Source organism: Ipomoea nil, unplaced genomic scaffold (genome assembly GCF_001879475.1).
Source record: "Ipomoea nil cultivar Tokyo-kokei standard unplaced genomic scaffold, Asagao_1.1 scaffold1421, whole genome shotgun sequence".
NCBI lineage: Eukaryota > Viridiplantae > Streptophyta > Magnoliopsida > Solanales > Convolvulaceae > Ipomoea > Ipomoea nil.
Window position 1 is genome coordinate 1512938 of NW_017617849.1, and position 16354 is coordinate 1529291.

The window sequence follows — 16354 nt, forward strand, 5'->3', positions numbered from 1 at the left end:
ATAAGTAATTTTTTCATAGTTTGGGGGCATATATACTGGAACAACTTCTCCAAAGGTAAACGCTGTTCCTAGTAGTGTTTACAATTTCAACGGTCGCTCTTCACGTACACTTCCTTCTGCCATTCCCTACCGTCGATTCGCCGACGTCGCCTGCTGTGATTCTCGCCCGTAGCCTGCATCTTGACTCATACCTTTGACTTCGGGTTTCTTCACCTTCACTCCCCAATCCATAATCTTCCTGGTACTCTTTCATCCCTGTCTTTCAAATAACGTAGTCATATTTATGATTTGTAAATGAACAATTTTCTGTTTTCATATTCTGGGTCTGGTTGTGTTCCATCCATGGCCAAACAACTTGTAGACTTTACTCTAAATAGAATGTTCCATGTTTCTAAAAATCATAAAGAGTATTACATTGATGATAATTGGAATGAACGTGGGTTGTTTGTTGATTGTGCAATTGTTTTACTATATTCTATGTAATTTCAGAATCAAGATTTTCAGTTAAGGCTACAAGTGGAACAACTGTGTATGTTGTGGCTCCCAAGATTTTCAGCTAGGGCTGAAAAGAATTGGAAAATTGAGATGCTTTATGATGGCGCGTGCCCACTTTGTATGCGAGAGGTCTCTCTTTATACAATTCCCTTTTTTTTTCTTTTTTGTTATTATATGTTAATGTGTACTCTCTCTCCATGCCACCATTTTCAGGAGTAATACAAACAGTTTGCAACCCAAACTCTGAACTTAGTAGAAAGGAACAATATTGCTTTTTATCTCTCTTTTTATATTTTTAATAACGTATTTTCATTTTTTCTTTCATTTTAATCTTCTTTTGTTTTTTTTTTTTTTTTAAATTCTTTAGTTTCTTAAGTTTTATTATGCTTTTCATTTTTTTTTTCTCTTTTGGATAAATTTTTTTTTTTCATAGCTCATTGTTATGTTTTTTTGGTGTTCTTTTTTTACTTATTTTTAGTTTTGTTGTGTATTTTCAATGTTCATTTTACAATTTAGTACTTAAATTTCTTAATTAATTAATATTTTTTCTCATGTACTTTTAGTGTTTTCAAATGTTTTTTTGGCTTTAAATTTTTTTTTATGTTATTTTTTATTTCTACTTTTTCATATGGACAAGATACAGTCCTTTTCATCTTTTCAAAATTATAAAATACTTTCCTTTTTCTTTCAGTTTAATCTTATTATTATTTTTTTAAAATTCTCTTAGTTTCTTAAGTTCTTTTATGCTTTTCATTTTTTTTTCTTTTGGATAATTTTTTTTTTCATAGCTCAATATGTTTTTGTGTTCTTTCTACTTATTTTTAGTTTTGTTGTGTATTTTCAGTGTTTATTTTACAATTTAGTACTTATATTTCTTAATATATTTTCACAAGTATTTTTAGTGTTTTCAAGTGCTTTTTTGGTTTTGAAAATTATTTTTTATGTTTGTTTTTTCTACTTTTTCATATGGTTTTTCTTTCATTAATTTGGATTCTTTTATCTCCGTAATTTTTATGTTTTTTTTTTTTAATTTTTTTTATTCTTTGCGTTAATTTTCTTCTTTTTTAAAGTTTTTATTTAGCGTTAATTCCTTTTCAATTTTCTTTTCGTTTTTGTTTTTGAGTTAGTTTTTTTTTTCCAAGTGGCCATTTTAGTTTTTAAAATATTTTTTGCATTTTTAAGTGTTCTTTTTAGTTTTTAAATTGTTTTCATATTTTTGAAGTTAGAAAAGTATTTTCAACTTGTCTGTTCTGTTTTGGATATATTGGGGAATAATATGACTATACATGCAATACACAAACTTAGTGTGTTATCTAGTTACATTGCTGAGGATTAATAAGACCAAATCTTTTCCAATTAATTAAATTCCTGTTAATATTGCATTACTGACCAGCATATACAAGTGAGTGTATTTTGTAATGATTACTAAATATTCAGCAAAATCAATCTAAACATGAATTTGTGATTACTAATTGCTTTATATGTGTGTGTATGTTTTTTTTTTTTTTTTTTTTTTTTTTTTAAATCCCCCTCATGGCTGTGGTTCACTTCATTCTGAATTATTTTGCAGGCAATGTCTCAAGTGCGTTAGATTTTGTGATGGGTGAAACCGTGAAAGCACATTCCTGATAGATCCAACCGGTGGGGAAGATGGTGAACCAACTGGGATTTTCAAAGGTTTGCTTATAGTTTAAATGATTTTAAGAAATAAATGCCAAGATACTTCATGATCAGTGGTTAATATCTATGCGCAATTAATTTTATTGACTGTGTCTAGGAGTTGTTACGACTGCAGATGATGGAGGTTTTGCCATTTCATTGTTGCCAGGGCAGAGGAAACCCTACCAAATTATAATATTTAGGTATTATTTTTCACAATGTGGTGAATTTGCATGTGTGGCTTTGCCTAACATATTACTCTGTGTTTAATCGTTTGTATTTTTTGCATTAATTTCCTTCGTTTTTTAATTGTTCATTTCTTTTTTCATAATATATTTTCATAGTTCATTTTATAATTTATTTATATATTTGTAATAAATAATTTTAAGTTTTCTTTTTTGTTTTCGTTATTGAGTTATTTTTAGCCTTTTTTTTCAAGTTTCTTTTAGTTTTATTCGTTTGTCTTTTTATATTTTCTTTCAGTTTAATCTTCTTTTGTTTTTTTTTTTTTTAAAAAATAAATTCTTTTAGTTTCTTTTGTTTTTGTTTTTGTTTTTGTTTTTGTTTTTTTTTTTTTGCTTTTCATTTTTTTCCCACTTGAATATATATATATTTTTTCATATCATTATGGTTTTTGTTGTTCGTTTTACTTATTTTTAGTTTTGTTGTGTATTTTCAATTTTTATTTTACAGTTTTGTATTTATATTTCTTAAGTTACTTTTTCATGTATTTTTAGTGTTTTCAAGTGTTTTTTTAGTTTTAAAAATTATTTTTTATGTAATTTTTATTTCTAATTTTTAATATGGTTTTTCTTTCATTTTTTTTTTTGGTTCTTTTCTCTTTGTGATTTTTATGTTTTTTTTAATTGTTCATTTTGTTTTTATTTAGCATTTCCTTTTCAATTTTCTTATCGTTTTTGTTTTTGAGTTAGTTTTAGTGTTTTTTCAAGTGGCCATTTTAGTTTTTTAAAATGATTTTTTGCATTTTTAAGTGGTTCTTTTTAGTTTTTAAATTGTTTTGGGCTATGGCTCACCTTTAGCTATCATTGTTGCAACTATAGTTCTCCATGTTTTAACATTTGATATGAACTTAAAAAGTATCTTCTCTACTTTGCAGGAGCAAGTCCTGACTTTGCAATTTACTTGTAGGAGTGCTTTGCATACTCAAGATTATGTGACAGCATGCTCTGAGCCTACACATGCTGGGTCCAATAGGCCACACGTAATGCTTCCTCCTTCCTCTATTCCAACTGGTTTTGGGCTTTTCATTTCTGTGTTTAGATTACCTTTGTGTTTCCAGCACTGTTGCATTGCTTGTTTCTTTTCCTCATTTTGCATACAGGCACTACCTTCTAATTTAGTGAAAGATGTATATCAAGACCAGTGAATGTATTGAATATTGGTTGTAAAGTTGGTTATTTAAGTTAGTATGTACTTATATTTCTTAAATTACTTTTTTAGGTGCTTTTAATGTTTTTCAATTGTTTTTTTTTAGAGTTTTTATATGATTTTAAGTGGTTATTTGTTTTTATTTTCACTTTTTAATATGGTTTTTCCTTCACATTTTTGCATTAATTTTTTTAAACGCTTTTTTTTTTTTTTTTTTTTTTTTTGTGCATATTTTTACTTCCCATTACATATTTTCAAAAAGCTCATTTTATAATTTAATATTTTATATTTATTAACTGATTTTTAGTTTTCTTTCTGTTTTGTTTTTGAGTTATTGTTTTTGTGTTTTTTTCTTTTTGGTTTTAAAATTTATATTTTCAAAGTTCATTTTATAATTTAGTATTTTTTATAATTTTGATAACCGATTTTCAGTTGTTTTTTTAATTTAATTTTCTTTTTGGATTTGTTATGTTTTTTTTTTTCATTTTCATTTTTTTCTTGGATAATTTGTCTTTTTAGAGCTTATTATGTTTTTTTGGTGTTATTTGTTATGTTATTTCAAGTTCACTTTGTTTTTAAAGTTGTCTTTACTAAATATTTTGAAAGAACATTTTGGAATTTAGTACGTATGTTTTTTAATTGACTTTTACAACGATTTTTGTTTGGAATATATTTTGCACTTTCTTTCTATGTATTTTTAGTTTTCGCTGAAGTATTTTAAATGTTTGTAGTGGTATTTTTATTGATTTTTTTATTTCTCTAGGAGTAGCGATTGTAATTTAGTTTGTTATTCTTATTTTATTGGTGTATGTTTGTAGTTTTTGTGTGTGTTGGTTTATCTTTTCTTTACGATCCATTTTGTTTTATTTGATATTCTTTTTATGTTTTTAGTTTTCATTGTATATTTTTAAAGTTATAGTACAATTTTATTATTATTTATTATTATTATTTTCACTAGGCCACCCTTATTTTAATTTTTTTAAAAACTTTTTTATTTCTATGATTCCCTAAGTGATCCAAATTTGTTTTTAAAATAAAGGAGTTTAGGTTTTCCTATTTCTATTTTCTGCTTGTGTTTTAAAAGTATTTTTTAATGTTTTATAATGATTAACATTTCAAAAACAATTTTTCTTTCCATTTTTTTTTTTTTTTTTTTTTTGCTTTGGCTCTTTCTGCATTGTTATTCTTGTGCTTTTTGTTTTGTTTAGGGTTTAAATTTTCATGTGTTACTTTCCCTTTTGTTAAAAGTGTTCTTTATTGGAGCTTGGTGGTATGAATTTCTTGCTGGCAGTGGAGTTTTCTCTATCGGTTCCTCAATTATAATTGAAATGGATGTTTTCTACTCGACATGTGTGCCCTTAAATCTCAATTGCTGCGGTATTACGATTTGTGCAATATTCTTCTTCTTTCAAACTCTTCTTAGTGACATGTTCTTGTTGGAACCAGCCAACCAGGTAATGAGCTCCGGAGTTGTTGTCCGAACTCGGTCACCAAAACTTATTTTTTTCATTAGAAAGTTTTAGATACTAAAAGATGTTGACATTTTAAAGTTTGTGATTTGTTTGCTTATGTGATGTCTCACTTGCTTTATTTGGCTAAAATATTTTCTATAATTTTTTTATGGAGGCCTTCATTGACTTCTATTTCAGTTCTGGGAGGAAACTCGATCAAAATTTAAATGGAATAAACAATGTTGTGGCTTCTTATCTCATGTGTTTTTACTGTTTTGTGTCTCTTGAGTCTGACCTTTCCAGTTATCATCAAACATCTTATATTTTTTTGCAGAATTGCAGAATTTTTTTATTATTTTTTTTCTTCTCACAATTGTTGGAGTGCTAATATGTTATGTGCAAACAAGTTACATTAATATGTTCTCCCAGAACTCAAAAGGTATGCTTATCATTTCAATTGAAGATTGTGGGTAATTGATTGTTTTTACATGTCAAATATTTTGCAGTAACCTAGCGATTGTCCATTTTCATCAATTTCTTTATCTTTGTCCAAACAGTTAATTGTGTACTGATTAGTTGAGGAATAACTTTGGTTGTATCTACAGATTCAATAGAAATACCTGGTGTCATGTCATAATTATAGTACATTCTTATAATTTATAGTTTCAAATTCCAATTAATTTTTTTAAAATAAAATTGATAGCGTAAATACGATGTTATGTATTGTACTGCTAGGTTATGAGCTCTTGGTCGGGATAGAGGGATATGGGGTCGGCAATACTCTCCCTATCTCCAACTCTCCAAACGTCCCCCCTACCCGCATTTATTGCGGGTATTTATAGGGACAAAGCGACTGCTCCCGAACTCCCAGCATGTTTGACACGTGGCTCCCATGCAACTAAGAGCGTTCTACTCGAGGAAACCCTACACGCGTCGTTCTCTAACGAGGGTGAATCTACACGTGCTACAAGCGGTTAAACGCAACACGTGGCTGTGATCGGGACAGAGTATGGGGGTTCTAATCGACCGGTTGATATGAGCTCGGCACCGGTCGGGTCTTGGTACTGACACGTATGCAAGCTAGAACCAACTGCTAAACTTGGTATTCTACTTGAGGGGTATATGACTACCAAAAATAATAGGCGTCTGTGTTTAGTAGAGACACACTACTAAAATTAATTTTGTTAAAAGTGTTTTACTATTGTTATTTACTAAATGACTCAGTGCCTTTTCTTTTAAAATTGATTTGAATTTTTCATTGCAATTTTTAGTTTATTCTTTTCTCTCAATTTTGTTTCTTTTTTGGATTTTTTTATTTTTATTTTTATGCTTTTCATTTTTTTTCTCTTGATTAATCTTTTTACTACTTATTATGGTTATTGGTTGTCTTTCTATGTATTTTTAGTATTTGAGGTATGTTTTCAAAGTTTGATATTTTTCAAATTACTTTTTGAGATGTTTTTATTTGTATATCTAGCATTTTTGAAGTATTCTTTTTAGTTTTAATTTTTTTTTTAAATAATTATTTACCCTTTTAGCTTTATGCAAGTGTTCTTGCATGAGTAGGAGGAAGAGCAAACTATGCATAGGTAATAACTTCATGCAAAACATAGAAGTTGTAGGTCTACACAAACATTTTATCATTCGCTTGAAAAATACTTGAAGATTAAAATTTAACATAAAAAAATTTGGCTTGAACAACAAATATGGACTTGAGCAACTTGAATATTTGAAACTTGTGCACATAGACAACAGTTAAAAAACAATTATCTTTAAGTAAAAAATCTATTGTTGAAGTCAGTGTCATTGTAAGTCATGCTCAATGACCCAACGATTTTTTAGCGTTGTCGTATATATCAAAGATAACAGTTAAAAAACCCTTGTTTGAGTGTTGTTGTATGTTTCCCTCAAAGATAACTGTTTTTAACCGTTGACGTTATAAATAAAGACAACAGTTTTAAACACTGTCTATGAACGTGACTTACAACGATTGTTCTAAATCAGTTGTCTTCAAGCCATCATATGAAATTTTGGTCCTTGCATAACCAAAAAATGTGAACACTATTAGATTGTAAGAATCCCTGTAAATATACCTTCCATCAGATAATCACATGATCAACAATTAGTTCAACAATTTTTAGTTCAACAATCACATGATTAACATTTCCTATTACATCAATGTCTATAAAAATTAATATTATTAAATATTTAGGAATTAATAATATACATACATACATAAAATTTTGGTTAACTAACAATTTCGAAGCGAAATAACTGATAATCGAAATTATGTAAAATCTTTAACTATTAACCGAATCGAATTATATCAATTAAAAAATGGTTAGCCGAAGCTTGCAAACTCTTACACATTTGGTTGAGGTGATCACAATTTGCTTGACTTAAAAATATTGCTTTAAAAAAAAAAAACTTTATTATTACTAGTCTTTAGTTGACTTCCCTTAATCATTTTGAAAACATTTACAACATGTTCGGTTCACGGAATGAATTTTAAGGTAATAGAAATGTTATTTCCTAAGGAATTAAATAGACAAGGAATATATAATAGGAATGAAATATATTTTAAAAGACATAAATACCCTTATAATAATAATAATAATAATAATAATCTATGTAATCTAAATCTAAAAACATAATAAGTGTAAATGAAAGTTCTACCCCTCATTTATGTTTGTTTTTTTCCGTTAAGTTTTTTTTTTTTTTTTTTTTTTTTTTTTTTTGTTTTGTTTTGTTTTGTTTTGTTTTTTGTTTTTTTTTTGTTTTTTTTGTTTTTGTACATTATGCTATAAAGATTGTACATTAAAATATTTTGGACAAACATACCCCTACCGTTATAACTTCCGTTATCTTTTCCACTATTGTTACCATGCACATACATTCACCATATATTTTCTTATCTTCTTCATTAATAATAATATATACACATTATATATTTGAGTTATATGTTAATTATTACCTAAAATATAAATATCAAATTTATAAAAATGATTTACATTATTATTATTATTATTTAGAATAATTTAAATATCTAAAATCTAAATAAATTTAAAATTTTAATATAATGTATTAATATTGGGCACCTATTTTTTGCGCATCGCGCATAATTAAAAAAACTAGTAATAATCTACTATCTACTATCTACTATACTAATAAAAGCCCAAAAGAGTTAGGCCTATAATGAGTAGAAAAAATGACGGTCAAATTTTTTAATCAAATAAATGGCTCAGATTGATCAGATTTTAATTTTTCCTTAAGATTTCCTAATTTATCATTAATGAATATGATTATTCGTTAACTTTTCCGTTAAATATTATCTTTTCCGTTAATTTCTGTTAGTTCACCATTAACTTACTTATTGATTTTAATAAGAAAAGTTTTAGGTTCGAACCTCATCCCAATCAAAGTTGGCATAATTATTACTCTATTTTACTCTTATTAAATTAAATAATAATTTAGTAGCTACAACAAAAAATAATATATATGCATTCCTTTATTTTAGAATTATGTGTTTACAATGTCTTTATTCAAAAAAATAAATTATTCATTATTAATAAATTAAATAAGAGAAATAATTTTATTAGTTATATTGTCTTTATTTTTATCCAATATAAAAATTCTTTACATTCAAATTCATCAATTGATTATATTCACTACATTGTCCCTACAATGTCTTTATTAAAAAAAATATTCATTATCAATAAATTAATTAAGAGAAATAGTTTTATTAGTTATTTAAAAATTCTTTATATTCAAATTCATCAATTGATTATCTTCACTACATTGTCTATTATTTTTTTGTGCACTATTTTTTAATTAAAAATTAAAGTTATAATACAAAATAATGTTATACAATACCAAGCATATTGCATGTAATTTGCTCTGCCATATGTGTGGCCAGGTAGTTGATGTTGGTGATAATGAACCACAATCGATTTAATATCCGTAAAATAATATATATATATATATATACACACGAAATATATATAAAATATTATTGGATATATATATCCGAAATATATATATACACACAAATATATATAAGACGGACCCAACGGTTACATATAAATGTATATCTACGAAAAAGATATACCAATATATATCAACCAAAAGAAAATATAATCCTTAGATTATAATTCCAATTTAACAAGAAAGAACGGATTTTTGCTTAAAAGCATAATCCAAAACAAGAAAGAAGGAGAAGAAAGAAAGAAATGTACGAGTTAGGCAAAGTGCATGTCTTTCCTTAAAACCTTATTTGCCACCTCCCAAAAGTGCTAGGAGCGTTGTGGCCTAGGTTTCCCAGGATAAAACGTACAACGGTTCGACGTTTGAGCACCCAAACGAACGAACCCCGCAAACTAGAGCACGGGCAAAACACAGTAGCAAGAAAGGTGTAGGAGCAGAGTCTGGGAAAAACAGAATTTTCTGTGTTGTGTGTGTTGTTCTCCCGTGTAGAAACACTGCTGCTACCCTCCTTCTTATATAGGGACGTAGGACATCAAATAGCATTTAACTAGGCCATTAACACCAGCCTTGTAACATCTGAAACAGCTGGTCTTTAGTGCAGATTTAATTCAAAAATCAAATACATAAATTAATTCTGTAACGGATGAATTAAATCTCCAACTGTCCAGAGACGTATCTGTTGGTAGACCGAAGTTTCAACCTCGCGCTGCGCACGAGAGCAACTCGAGAGTTGCTCAACTGATACCGAAAGTTGGCATAACTTAGCCCGCAAGGCCAGCCAATTTTCGGACGACATTCGTGCCCGCAGGTGCCGGCGCACACGAGCTCGGGCTTGAATCAAGCCTTTTGATCTCGTTTCTAGTTGGAATTTGATTTGCACCCCCCCCCCTCCCCCGCGAGAGAGAGCCTCTATGCTATACAATTCTACAAGCTCTAAAAAAGCTCTTGTATAAAAGGGGACAAAGCTCACTTTTCCCTTCATTTTTCCAACTTAATGGGTCTACTTTGAGAATCAATATCTCATTCACCTATTATCCGTTTTGAGCGTACAATATATCAATCTCTTCGTCTCACTACGAAGAACCCGAATCCACTTTGACCCAATCCAAATTGAAAGTGGACCCCACTGATAATTGTACCACAAAATAGCCACTTAACATGTCATTTTATGTCATTTTAATGCTATTTTTCCAACAGTTGAGACGTACAGCACAACACTTGTTTACAGAATGTCCCTATGTTTTACCAGTATGGAGTTCCATGGGAATACCCGCATCATCTACAACCTATGATAGCCTACGTGAGTGGTTTTTTGCTTTATTATCTTACTCTTAATGAGGATTTGAAATGTATGTTTGTAATGACTTGCTGGGGCCTATGGGGCAGCCGTAATGACCGTGTGTGTAGGGGTGACCACGGTTCCGGTTCCGATTCTTAACCGGAACCGCCGGTTCCGGTTCAGAACCGGACGGTTCCGGTTCCAAACCGTGAAATTTAAAAAAAAAAAAAAAAAAAAAAACATTAAAAACTTGCCAAAGGCCAGTAGGCCACTGGCCTTGTGGCCTGGCCACGTGTAACATATATAACATAATTAAAAAAAAAAAAAAAAAAGAAAGATAGAAATTCCAGTTAGAACCGCCGGTTCTAACCGGAACCGGCGGTTTTTGAACCGGAACCGGAACCTTAATATAAGGTTCCGGTTCCGGTTTGACCATTTTCGGAACCGGAACCGGAACTGTGGTCATGCCTATGTGTGTGGAATGGTAAACTTTTTGACCGCTAGACAGTGGTACAATCTTCTATTAGTTTCTGGAAGGATTGGAAGGGGGTTCATGAAACTGACGCCGAGATGACGAATCATGGGGCTGCTGTCAATCGTTGGAAAGCACCCTCACTTGGTCGATTAAAATTGAATACAGATGCTGCTTTCGATGAAGGTAATAACTTGATGGGAATGGGTTGGGTTTTACGGAACCATGGTGGGTTGTTCTTGGCTGCGAGGAGTATAACCATACAGGGTAGATATGATGTTGAAGTGGCTGAAGCTGTTTGCATTCGGGAGGCCCTTAGTTGGTTAAAGGGTACGGGTATGGGAGATACAGATGTTGAAACAGATTCACAACTTGTGTATTATGCATTACGTTCTGACTCTTTTTTCTATTCATTTGGTTTTGTTATTGATGATGTAAAAGAAGTAACATCCACTATTGATGGTGTTGACTTCTGCTTTGTTAAGCGACCTGCGAATCGCACTACCCATATTGTTGCTCGAGAAGCCGTTTCTACGTCAGGTGGTGGGGAGTGGTTTGACAACCTTCTTGCTTTTCTTGTTGATTGTATTTGTTCTGATTTAATATAATGCAGTAAGTTATTATTTCAAAAAAAAATGTTATATATTTATTTACCAAGTATTTTATTAATACCATGAAAAAATTAAAGAAAAATATAATTAATAAAGCCAATCATATTAAGTAATTGAGAGATTTGTTAACAAATAGAGTATTCAAATCACACAACAAATTGAAGTGAGAACTACCGCCCCGCAATGTCCTTCTTTAACAATCAGGAGTTAGCAATTAGCGTTAGGATTATATTAGCGGATTTTACCAGCGAATTATATCAATGGTCGGTAAAAATATATTTGAAAAAATTAACTGTTTAGATTAACATGTGAAATGACATAAGGGTATAATAATAATAATAATAATAATAATAATAATAATAATAATAATAATAATAATAATAAAGCAAATCATATTAACTACTTGGGGAATTTATTGACAAAAAGAGTATTCAAATCACACAACAAAATAATATTAGTAAGATAATCATCCTACACTAACTTCTGTGCACATTGTGTGCAAGTTCTGTGCATGTCTTGTTAAACAACGAGAATGACATTCAATTTATATTGAAATATATGAATAAATTTATGATTCACAAGTGATCACATTATTTCCTAGCTTGATTTATTCTAGAGTTTACATTATATTGTCTAAGCATTTTTGGAGTTGAAATCAGAACAAATGTAAAAGAAAAAAAAAAATTAGTTTGCGCATGTTGAGAATGCGAGATTATATTTAAAGCTAGCTATTTAAATCTCCGATCCGCCGATTAGGGTTCACTACAAACCCTAATCGTCGATCTGCGTTGCTTCTCAATCTCCTTTCTCTCCTCGTTTCTCACTTCGCATCAGGCTTCGTTTCTTCCAATCAGGTAACATCTTCAACCAAATTTAGTTTTCTACTACATTTGTTTATTTGTTCAATGATTTTGTACTTGATTTGTTTGTTTGTTTGTTGTTTTTTTTGTTCCACTTTGTTGTTTGATGATTCGTTTAATTTTGGGTGTTACTTTGCTCCTTCAATCACTAATTTTGGAAATTAATCTATCTACTTCTACATTTGCCTATACTAAGATTTTATTCACAATTTATTTATTTTTATGCTAGACACGATTGGAAATTTAGGGTTTCTAGTCGGAAACACGTTTCCGGCCACTTTTAAGGCCGGTAAAATTGTTTCTCATTATCACCGATTGCCAGTTAATGTGATCGATGTTACCAATCACCTTTTTTCTTTTTCATCCCCGATCTTGTTTCTCGTTAATTATTTTTCTTTTTTAAATAGGAAAATTTTTAAAGATTTTTTATTGGGTGTCAAAAATTCCTACCACCGGCAAAAGTGGTAGGACATTACGTTTTTCCAAAGTTATGGATTTTTTCAACAATCTTTAATAAGTGGTCAGATCAAAATTCCAACAGTCTTTATCAGATGGTTGTAGATTCAAACTACACCAAGCTTTGCTTGACAAATTGAAAATTAAAATCCTAAATTTTCATTTACTTTTTTGGGTGGTCGAAAAATGACAAAATTTTCATAGTAAAGCTAAGTTTTGAGCGTTACTTTAATTTGAGTTATTAAAAAGAAAAAAAAAATCAAAGTTTTGAAATCTCTATTGATTGAAATTTGATACAAAGTTATGTAAACTATCTATAGAGTGTAATAGGAAATGAGTCGAAAGATTGTACTATTAAAAACTTAAATTCAATTAAATTCACATCCAATTCACTATTAATGCACGCATTTGATATTAATCAAATTTATCCATATAAATATTTAGTGTTTTTTTTTACATTGATTTATTTGGTTTGTATGTTATAATTTAATTTGTCAATCATGAAATTTTTTAATTTTTATTTATTTTTTTGTTTTGTGTTAACCCATCATGTCACAAATTGCCAAGGCTATCATTGAGACTCAATTGTATAGAGATTTTATAACTCTTTATGGCAGGTGAATATATTCAATGGAGCTTGGCAGTGGATCCAACACAATGGAGGTCCAGAACAATAAGAGAAAATCCAGAAGCAATGATAAATTGGAGTTTCTTGGATGGGGTTCAAAGCCATTGATAGAATATCTCGATTCAATTGGCAAAAAATCGAAGCAGTATTCTCAAGAAGATGTTGACGCCATAGTGAAGAAGTATGTGACTTCTAACGACCTTATGGATCCATGAAAGAAAAGAAAAATTCTCTGTGATGAAAAACTCGAGAAGCTATTTAAGAAGAAATCAGTTTCAAGGAGTGTTTATCATTTGCTGGAGGCGCACTTCAGAGAGAACCATGATGATGATGATGTTAATGAGGCTCAGGATATACCAAAAACCAGTTTTGCTGCCATTAGTGCAGAGAACATTAAGCTTATATTTTTGAGGTTGGGATTTGTTGAGGGCCTTTTGAAAGAAAACCCAGAAACCTTTGAAGATAACATGGTGGGTAGTATAGTTAGAATCTCTAAAATGAATTCTAAAACAAAGAAACGTTCATAGTATCTTCACCAAGTTACAGGTATTTCTGTCAAGTGTCTAAGTGTCTATATATCGTCCTGCAATTCCTTAAACCTCTTTCTGTTTCTTTCTGACAATAAGTTTGAATGTTCTTACAGGTGTAAGCCAATCTTCATCAGGAGAACCGTACCTTGGGGTCTCGAATGTGGAAGCAGAAGTTCCAATATCTAAGTTATCAGATAGATACTTCACAGAGGTAAAAAGGGTGCATTCCATTTTGGTTCGTTGTTAGGAATTGGTGTGATTCCGACGATGATTGTGTTGGCATATATTTGCAGGAAGAATTAAAGGAGTTTCATAAACAAATGAAAGCTGGGCGGCACAAAAGGCTTACTGTTGTAAGATTTCTTTCTTGAACTCATGCTGTTCTTTATTTGTTATTCTAGAAAGTTTAATTTTGGTTTTTCCATGGAAGATCGGCCAGCACCAATCGCAGTCTGTTCTTCTCCTTCGTTTGCTCAACACCTTGAATTTACTATAAGTAGTTATGTGCATATTGTGTGCAAGTTCTGTGTCTGGTTAAGAAACATGGAAAATATTTATTAATTTGTGCTAAAATATATGAATAAGGATGATTCATAGATGGAATGGTTATATTATTTCATTGACTTGGTTTATAGTTTACTTTATGTTGTTTAAGTGCTAATGACAATCGACTCTTCTCACTGCTACAAAAATAACATATAACGTTGAATATATCACCGACTTTAATAAAATTGACGTTGTTAATAATTACGAGATTTATTTTTAATTTTAAAAACGATACGACAATCAATTTTATAAGGATACGACATCGGTTTAAAAAACCGGCGACATCATATCTTAATTTTTTTTTGAATTTTTTTAATGAGGATACCACGTCGTATCTTTTTAAAAACAAATTAATTAAAGTTTTTAAAATTTATAATGAAGATACGACGTCAGTTTTTTAAAAAATTGACATCATATCTTTTTTTTTTTTTTTTAATCAAGATAGTCGTCCATTTTTTAAAAAACCGACCTCATGTCCTTTTTAAAAAATAAACTAATTAAAATTGTTAAAATTTTTAATGAATATATATTAAGATTTTTTTTTATTATTGAAGATACACATCTGTTATGTATATTATTAAATCTAGATCCGTCCATTTTTCTTCTTTCTTCATCTCCTTCTTTTCTTATCCTCCTCACTGCCACCTTCTTCATGGCATTGCATTGCACATTGCTGATTTACTTCATCGTGTAATAATTTGGATTTGGAAATCTGTTCAATTAATTGTTTAATATTTCATGAGTTTTATCAATACTCTTATCCAAATGTTAATTATATTTTAAATTGTAATTACTTTTCAATGGTAAAATGTTAATTGAGTGAAACATTATCGTTTATTAACTAAAACCACGATCTATTTAATATTTTTTTGAATGCTACTGACTATATTACAATGTAGTATCTGTTCATATACTTTCTCAACCTACTGAAACACAAAGAGCCAATAACGCATCCACTGACTCTATTACAATGTAGTATCTATTTAATATTTTTTTTGTGCACATTGTGTGCAAGTTATGACTATATTATCTTGTATTTGTAAACTTAAAATTACCTATTTAAATACATAAATTCAACATTCAATTATCTATGCATGAACAATTCTCATATAATATTGTCTTGATATCCTTTAAAGTACTTATTAAAAAAAAACATTGGGCATTATCATAATCGCGTAATGCACGTAAAAAACTAGTAATAATAATAATAATGGTACCCGGATTGGACTTCTATTTGGAAGATAGTGAGTTCAAGCCTCAGTGGAGGCGTTATTGGTTATTTGTGCTTCAGTAGGTTGAGAAAATATATGAACAGATACTGCATTGTAATAGAGCTAGTAGCATTAAAAAAAAACTAGTAATAATAATTATATATATATATATATATATATATATATATATTTATTAAAACAAAATATAATAAATATAAAATACCATATACATTCACCACGATAAATATCTTGTGAAGGCGGAAGAGTTTGAACCTAATTTAATTGAGGGGTAAAGTAAAAAAATACTAACTTTAGGTTATTCTTAAGGAAAAAATTTTACCAAACAAAAAAACAGGTCTATTACTGAGAATGCTATTCTATTCCGCGAACCAAACGTCCCATTAGTGTATAGAATTATTTTTGTTTATTAAGGAGTATTATTATTATTATTACTAGTATTTGCATGTCCTGTGCGATGCACGAAAAATATGTTATAAAAATATGAGGTTTATTCATATATAAAATTTTTGTTATTTAATAATTATTATGTGTGAATTCCTATGATAAAATTATAAACATAAATATATTTACAATTAAAATAATATTTAAGGTGGGTGATTACTACAAATCTTAAACTATATTAAAAATTTAGTACATAGTATTTAATATTACAAATTTTTAAGAACTTAGTAAACTACAATAGTAATTGAATTACAATTTTAGAGTCACCACGGATCAAAATTTTTAGACCTTTGAGATTTCTAACTCTAGATGTAGCAACAT

The 16354-nt window shown here is 29.4% G+C and overlaps 1 long non-coding RNA gene across 4 annotated transcripts in view; it reads left to right on the top strand.

Annotated features, from left to right (window-relative positions):
- The first annotated feature begins 540 nt into the window (after window positions 1–540).
- Window positions 541–16354, top strand: part of LOC109188406 — a 38281-nt gene continuing 22467 nt past the window's right edge. For 2 of the 4 annotated variants that reach the window (XR_002055410.1, XR_002055412.1), the window contains exons 1-3: window positions 541–624; window positions 2066–2172; window positions 2273–2357. This is a non-coding gene — a long non-coding RNA (uncharacterized LOC109188406). Of the gene's footprint in view, window positions 625–2065; window positions 2173–2272; window positions 2358–3271; window positions 3625–16354 lie in introns of those variants that run through there. The other 2 variants (XR_002055409.1, XR_002055411.1) reach the window with 2 other exon arrangements.